Here is an 8,165-nt window from a genome sequence, read left to right as displayed (position 1 = left end):
GTCATCTCTGTGCGTCCTGTGGCTGCGCACGTGACGACGCGCGCGTGCTTCAGGCTGGGAGCCCGGCTTGGGGGAAGTGGGCGTGGTCCACGGGGGGCGGGCGTGGCCAGGGAGCCGACCGGAGGCGGGGAAGGGAAGACATAGAGGTGGGGGCGTGGTCCATGGCGGGGGCGGGGCCTGCAGTTGCCCGAGCTGGGGGCGGGGCTCGACGGAGGCCGTTCTAGAGAGCTGTTTTGGAGGAGGTGGACAAAAAGGCAAACGCACCTTAGAACCCCGGAGGAAGAATGACTAGGGGAAGGCGGAAGTGGTGTGTGGTCCCGATGACGAACGCCTTACTGGGCGGGGCTTGGAGGAACTGGAAGCAGGGGCGGGATCGAAGGACGACTCAAAGGGCGGGGCTTTGAAAGGTGGGGACCAGAGTCTTAAAGGGGTAGGGTGGGATGAGACTGGTACAGAGCACCCCTGCTTTAATACTTTTTTTTTTTTTTTCGAGACAGGGTTTCTCTGTAGTTTTTGATGCCTGTCCTGGAACTAGAAACTTCTTATTCTTGTGCACTGGTGATACACGATACACAACAACGGGTTCCACCATCTTCACCTGTGGAGAGATTTGGCCTCTCTTTCTAGTTGGCACATGGCAGGCCTTGCACACGCATGCATGCTTGACGACACCTGTGTGGACAGACATCCACAGGGCACTTACGAAAACACTGAAGCTTCTAGGGAGCATCCCAAGCTACCCCGTGCGCATACTCAAGCTCTGTAAAGCAGCTGGTAGAATTTATGCTTGCCCAAAGCCCTGGTTGCACCACTGCCTGTCGGAATGCACATTCTATGCAGACTTCCTCAAACTCATTCGTGCATGCTCACGAATCTGACTTACGGAGCTGGTAGCCTGGGTATTCAAAATGTGCATGCTCTTCCTCCATATTGCTCATGCTCTCTCCTTCCACTTGCCTCTGCTTAGACCCATTGGGCCTTTTTCGGGGATTTTGTTGCGCACGTCCAAAAGATCCTGTTGGGGCCTTCACACCAGGTGCGCATGCACAGACTGGGGGTGGGGCGCGAAATGGCCTACCCTTAAGTTCAGTGCGCATGTTCAGACTCTTCCTCGAGCTCCTTGGCAGTTGGAAAACCGGTGTTAGCTGCGGACGAGTAGGCAAGATGCTGTTGTTGATGCTGGCAGCGTTGGCCACTGTGAGCAGAGCTCAACAACTGTGCCAGTGAGACTGCCTAACCAGGATGAGATGCAGCTGGGGCTGGGGCGGGGATGGTGAATGCTGGAGCCGAGGGGTGCTCTCCAGCCTCGTGGTAGAAATCAAATTTGACACATCTTCTCCAAGCACAACACTAAAACCCAGTGCTGGGTGTGAAGCCAGGGTCTTGCGCATGTATAAAACCCAAGTTCCTCGTGCAGTCTGAAACCAGTTCCACAATCCATCCAAAAGCTGCTGGCAGCTGAGCTTAGTTAAATGCGTGCTGGGAGGTGTGCTGTGCATGGTGCCATGGTAGTGGCGTCTCTGATCACTGCCATGCGATGACTTTTCTGTGTGTTGCTGAGTGTGCCCTAGGGACCTCGGTTCTCTGACCCTGAACACTGACTCATCACTAGAGTCCAGCAAGGCACTTGTTTGATGTAAAAAAAAAAAAAACAACCAAAGTGGGGGAATTTAAGAAATACTTGCAAAAAAGCAACTGCTGAACTTTGACTAGAGGTCAGCGTGCAGAGATCTGGCCCAGTATCTTAGAACCTGGGTGAAGCCTGGGTCACCTCCAGCACCACAGACACTTGACGTTCTGTGGGAAGATTGGACGATGTAGGCTAGCCTGTCTCTGAATAACCAGGGAAAGGAGCTTGGGGTGGGGGGTCCTCAAGGAAGACCACCCAGTAGCACCAAGGCCCTGGGTTCCATCCCTAGAACTGTGTGCATGGGATGGGGTGGGAATGGGTAAAAGTCAAGGAGCCCAAAGAGCTTCAGGTCCCCTGGGACTGGAGATACAGACAGGTGTGAGCTGTCAGGTGGGTGCTGGGAATTGAACCTGGGTCTTCTGGGAGAACAGCCAGTGTTCTTAACTGCTGAGCCATCTCTCCAGTTCTTGAATTTTTGTTGTTACTTATTGATTTTTGAGACAGGATTTCATCTTGTTGACCAGGCTGGCCTCAAACTCACAGAGAAGCACCTGCCTCTGCCCCCTGAGTGCTGGGATTAAAGACGTGCTCCATACCTGGGTAATTAGTTAAACTATTTGTGGATATTGGTGTCTGTGTGTGTGTGTATGTCTGTGTGTCTCTGTGTGTGCGTCTATGTGTGTATGTGTGTCTGTCTGTCTGTGTCTATGTGTACGTCTGTGTCTGTGTACATATCTGTGTATGTGTGTGTCTGTGTGTGTGTGTTGTGTGATACTTTCAATGTGTTCTGACAAATAAAACTTGCTTGGAGTCAGAGGGCAGAGCTAGCCACTAGTTAGCCATAGAGGGCTGGAGGTCTGTACAGAGAGGAGACAGAAGTGATAAGGTGGGGCAGAGACAGGATCTTGGTCCTTTGGGATGGAGGAATGGAAGAAGTAGGAAGCCACCCCTTCCTTCTCCACAGCTTCTCTGATCCTTCAGGCTTTTAGTGATAAGATTAATTAGATTTACTCTTTGTTTGGCATCTGACTTCTGGGGCACAGGCAGGCCACACAGGAGCAGCACCCCAGAGTCAATGCACCGCTGGCTGGGTTTTCCTTTTCTTCCCCAAGCCCTCTGGGATTTTTCTCTACAGCAATCTCCACAGGCGCTTGGGCTCCAAACACTGCCAGAGTCAGCCCCGCCCCACTGGGTTCGCTCCCTCCCATGGACCCCCTCTTTGGGTTTTTGCTGTACTAGGTATCTTCCTTGACACCTACTCAGGCTTCCACAGTGGGGAAACCGCACACATCGGCTCACAGTACACACTAGCAGCTGCACCACCTGTGTTCCCTGTCAGACCGCAGTCAGCCTCACTCAGCGCCATCGTTGTCAGCAGATTTGGTAAGACAATGGGGAAATTTTTTTTTAGTTTATTTAACTTTATTTTATGTACATTGGTGTGAAGGTGTCAGATCCCCCAGAACCTGTTGTTGCAGACAGCCGTAAGCTGCCATGTGGGTGCTGGAATTTAACCCAGGTCCTCTGGAGTAAGAGGCAGTGCTCTAACTGCTGAGCCATCTCTCCAGCCCCCTGATAATTGGGAATTTTTAAAGGGGGGATTAGTTTTTTGAAAAGAAGAGTTTCCCCCCACATTAAAAAATGGAAAGCACTATAAGGATGGAGTCTCTGTATGATTCCATGATAGATGATGGGGAAATGAACTTAAATAGGATCCACAAAAGGTCAATTTAAACATTAATTGGTTTTGTAATTCTTATTTTATCCCTAAAAAAGTTAGTGGATATGAGCAATGTTGGAGCCTGCCCCAACAAAGTCAGCCAAGGCTCCTAGAAGGGGGCGCTGAGGCTAAAGAAATGTTAGATTGAGAGAAGCTGAGGCAGAAAACACAGGTCAGATAGATTCAGGGGACTGCCAGCTTACTCTGGACAGCCCCAAGTTTATTTCACAGCCTGCTTATATACAAAAACAGAACACAGCACAGCACAGTAAGTCAGTATCTGACCACAAGACCATTCTTGTCTTTGCTCAAGCAGTTTCTTCTATTTGGATGTGCCCTAAGGTTTGGCATCAGCAGTATTCTTTCAACTGGATAGTGTGTTCTTTTCTCATGGGCAAAATGCTCTTTCCCATGGGCTTATTCAGAACTTTCTCACCGCCCTCAAGGATACTGGAGAGATACAAGGATACAAACAGAGCAGGCAAGCTTGAACTCAAATGGCTATAGAACTAGAATGGACTCCAGATGGAAACTGAGTCACTTGTGAGTTACCACAGAGTGTCAAGATACAGACCTTAGAAAAAGTTACTAAAACAGATAATAGAGATATTCAGACAAAGACAGAGGAATTTAAAGGAGAACCAACCTCACCACTACATTATAAAATTAGAGAGGAACAGCCCAAGGTTTTCAAACAAGCGACCTTTATTTACCCAGCTGCCTTATAGGAACAACTGCAAAATGACAAGAATCCCCAAGGCTGTGTAAAAGCTGAGTGGAAAAGTTAGTTTTGAGGAGATTTAAAGACGTGAGAGTCCCATATGGCATGCATTCACGTTTTGTGAAGCTGATGTTAAATTCATAGTCAACTAGTAACAGAATTGTCCCACAAGACTGGAAAGATTTTGTTACAGCAGTATTGGAGCCTAGTGGAGGACCTGGTGGAAAGATAAGGCTAGGACCATTGATCACCAAAGTAGGGATAGAGGTATTGAAATGTCCCAAGACCAACTTCTTGGAGAGGCAAATGATGCTGATGTACAAAGACAGTCTCTGTATGATGACCACACCTTGCCTTTATGCCATGAAGCAGCTTTGAATGCTTGGGACAGAACTAAAGAAGACAGAAAGAGAAATGAGTCATTTACAAGCTAAAAGGAAACTATCACTGTTTGTTTTTGTTTTTTACAAAGATTGACTTCTGTTGTAAATAGAATGATACAAAATTCAGAAACTAGATGAATAATAATCGAACCTCTGGATTTTTAAAATGCTAATTCACAATACAAGAGGAAAATTAAGCCTTTAAAGGCAAGATCAGCACCTAAAGAGGAATGGATCCAATTTACAGTCAATATTGAATGTCATAACCATGATGATAATTGGATAGGACAGGTGATTTCCAGAGGCTTGAAGAAAAAATGTCATGTGTTTTCATTGTGGCATACAAGGTCACCTAAAAAGGGATTGTAGACAGGGCTTTCCTAGAAACAATGTTTCTTCTAATCCTAACAGAAGGTCCTTGCCTTCTGGAGTATGTAGAAGGTGCAGCAAAGACCGACATTGGACCAATGAATGCAGATCAACAAGGGACAGACAAGGAAACCCTTTGCCATCAGGAAATGCCTTGGGAGCCTCTCACAGGCCTCCATATCAAAGTTGGTTCAGTCATTCCCTGTCACCGTGGGGGCAACTTCTCCCCAGAGCAATTAGAAGACCTAATGCCTGTTGTAAAAAACAAAAAACAAAAGCAAAACACATACTGCTGTGGATGATGGAACATAAATTTCAGGAGAAATCATAAAGCAAATATTTTGGCAAATGCCTATAAATAATCAGAGATAAACCTTAAAAATATGTATAAAGGACATCGTATTTGAAGGTCTTGTAGACACAGGAGTAGATGTAACAATATTTGCAGAGTCTTGACATTCAAATTGGCCTCTTCAGTACATAAATGTTGAGCTTTTAGGTTTTCTGTGGTGATTCTAGAAGGAAAAATGAGACTTTATCAATTATCAGGAATATACCTGAAATTGTACAGGAATTTCCTCTTTATGGACAGAAAATGAACATTGGCAAAGAGCTTGCAGTAACTTTTTTGGAGAGATTAACAACAAATATTCAAAAAGTAAGAGACTTTGGCTTTATAAAGAGAACTAACTGGATCCTTCCTCACATTGTACAGGACACACCAATAACCGGAGCCCCTACATTCTGTACTGGTGTAGGAGGTCCTTCTGCATTTGTGTTGCTTTCATTGGTCATTAAAGAAGCCTTGGCCTAGTTGATAGGGCGGAACTCAGGTAGGCAGGGAAGACAGAACAGAATTCTGGGAAGAAGGACAGTGTGGCAGACGCCATGATTCTCCTGCCTGAGACAGATGCTGGTTAGACTCATGCCGGTAAGCCACAGTCAAGTGGCGATACACATTAATGAGATGGGTTAAACTAATATGTGAGAGTTAGCCAATAAGAGGCTAGACATAATGGGCTAGGCAGTGATTTAATTAATACAATTTCTGTGTGATTATTTTGGGTATAAGATAGCCAGGCAGCCGGAACAAGGGGCCCCCGCTCCTTACTACACTATACTGATGCAAATAAATCAGGAAAAGCAGGTTACAAATCAGGAAATTTGGGTAAAGTGGCCCAAAGCCCTTATGATTCTGTATAAAAGTCAGAATTACATGCTATTCTCATGGTATTATTAGATTTTTCAAACCTCTTTTTTAAAATAATTTTTTAATATTTTTATTTATTTATTATGTATAAAATATTCTGTCTGTGTGTATGCTCGAAGGCCAGAAGAGGGCACCAGACCCCATTACAGATGGCTGTGAGCCACCATGTGGTTGCTGGGAATTGAACTCAGGACCTTTGGAAGAGCAGGCAATGCTCTTAACCTCTGAGCCATCTCTCCAGCCCTCAAACCTCTTAATATACTTACTGATTCTCAATATGCAGAAAGAGTAGTTTTACATATTGAAATTGCTGAATTTATTCTAGACGATACAGAATTTATTTTCTTATCCAGTTACAAGAAATAATCAGAAGTATAAATCATCCTTTATATATAACACAGTCTAGATCCCCTATGGGTCTACGCAGCCCTCTAGCACAAGGTAATGATGAAATTGATCCACTATTGGTAGGAAATGTGCTAGGAACTTCAGAATTCACAAGAAACAAGGCAATTGCAAGTGTTTGAAAAATAGATTTTTTCATCACTTGGCCACAAGCCAAGGAAATTATAAGGAAATATCCTACTTGTTCTTTGTACAAGTAAACTATACTAACTGCAGAAAGTAACCCAAAGGGTACTCAAAGAAATTAAATTTGGGGAAGTAGAAAAAAATCAAGATTTCTTGAGTAAATTGGGAGCATGGGGACTATGGGAGAGGGTTGAAGGGGAGGGGAAAAAGAAGGGAGGGGAGCTGAGAAAAATGTATAGCTCAATAAAATCAATAAAAAGGAAATTAAATTTGGCAAATGAGTGTGTGAAGATAAACACAAAAAAAGAAATCCCACACTAGCTCAAAATTGAGTATAATAAAGGGTTAGCTTCTTCTTCTGGAAATCACCAAATGGCGGGTGGTGCCCGTACAGCAGAGGGTCAGGAGGACCTGGGAGCCCAGGATTAGGAGGCTGTGGCGGCTTCCACGGAGGATTCGGCAGCGGTCTTAGGGGCCATGTTCGTGGGGGGCTTGCAGAGGTAAAGCTGAGGACAAGGAGTGGATTCCCGTCACCAAGCTGGGCCGCCCGGTTAAGGACATGAAAACCAAGTCCCTAGAGGAGATCTACCTGTTCTCCCTGCCCATTAAGGAATCCGAGATCATTGACTTTTTCCTGGGAGCTTCCCTAAAGGATGAGGTTCTGAAGATCATGCCGGTGCAGAAGCAGACTAGGGCAGGCCAGCGGACCAGGTTCAAGGCTTTCGTCGCTATTGGGGACTACAATGGTCACGTAGGTCTCGGTGTCAAGTGCTCCAAGGAGGTAGCCACTGCCATCCGAGGGGCCATCATCTTGGCCAAGCTTTCCATTGTCCCTGTGCGGAGAGGCTACTGGGGGAACAAGATTGACAAGCCCCACACTGTTCCGTGCAAAGTGACAGGCCGCTGTGGTTCTGTGCTGGTGCGCCTCATCCCTGCCCCCAGAGGCACTGGCATAGTCTCCATTCCTGTGCCCAAGAAGCTACTGATGATGGCTGGTATTGATGACTGCTACACATCAGCCAGGGGCTGTACTGCCACTCTGGGGAACTTTGCCAAAGCCACCTTTGATGACCCCCGACCTCTGGAAAGAGACTGTGTTCACCAAGTCTCCTTATCAGGAATTCACTGACCATCTTGTGAAAACCCACACCAGAGTCTCCGTTCAGAGGACCCAGGCTCCAGCTGTGGCCACCACATAAGGGCTTTTATACAGGAAGTGAGTAGATTCACAGATTGCCATCCTCTGCACAAATGGGAACAGCAACCAAGTCCGGCAGCCAGAAGAGAGAGCGTGCACAAGTTTTACAGCTGCATTTATAGTATATGAGACCACACTCATGTGATCTGGTATCTTAAAGGCTATTGGCTGAAGGAGTTTCCACAACACCTCCCCCTTTCGTCTAAATAAGAGAATTCTAAGCCTAATACAAAACTATATACAATAAGAACAAATATCAAGTATAAAAATTAGAATTACAACCAACATAAACAATATTAAGCAAGAAACATATGCTAAATGTTTCAATAGTTATCCAGTCCTAAGGAGTCTAAGTCTTGTGTTATAAATAGCTTGGCTGAGTCATGAGATGAAAGTAACTATG

The 8,165-nt window shown here is 45.8% G+C and overlaps 1 pseudogene; it reads left to right on the top strand.

Annotated features, from left to right (window-relative positions):
- Nucleotides 1–6,480: 6,480 nt before the first annotated feature.
- Nucleotides 6,481–7,763, top strand: LOC142832420 (small ribosomal subunit protein uS5 pseudogene; annotated as a pseudogene).
- Nucleotides 7,764–8,165: the final 402 nt, after the last annotated feature.

The sequence above is a fragment of the Microtus pennsylvanicus genome, chromosome 12 (genome assembly GCF_037038515.1).
Source record: "Microtus pennsylvanicus isolate mMicPen1 chromosome 12, mMicPen1.hap1, whole genome shotgun sequence".
Taxonomy (NCBI): domain Eukaryota; kingdom Metazoa; phylum Chordata; class Mammalia; order Rodentia; family Cricetidae; genus Microtus; species Microtus pennsylvanicus.
Note: the sequence above shows the minus strand (reverse complement) of the source record. Positions and strands in the feature narration are given on the sequence as shown.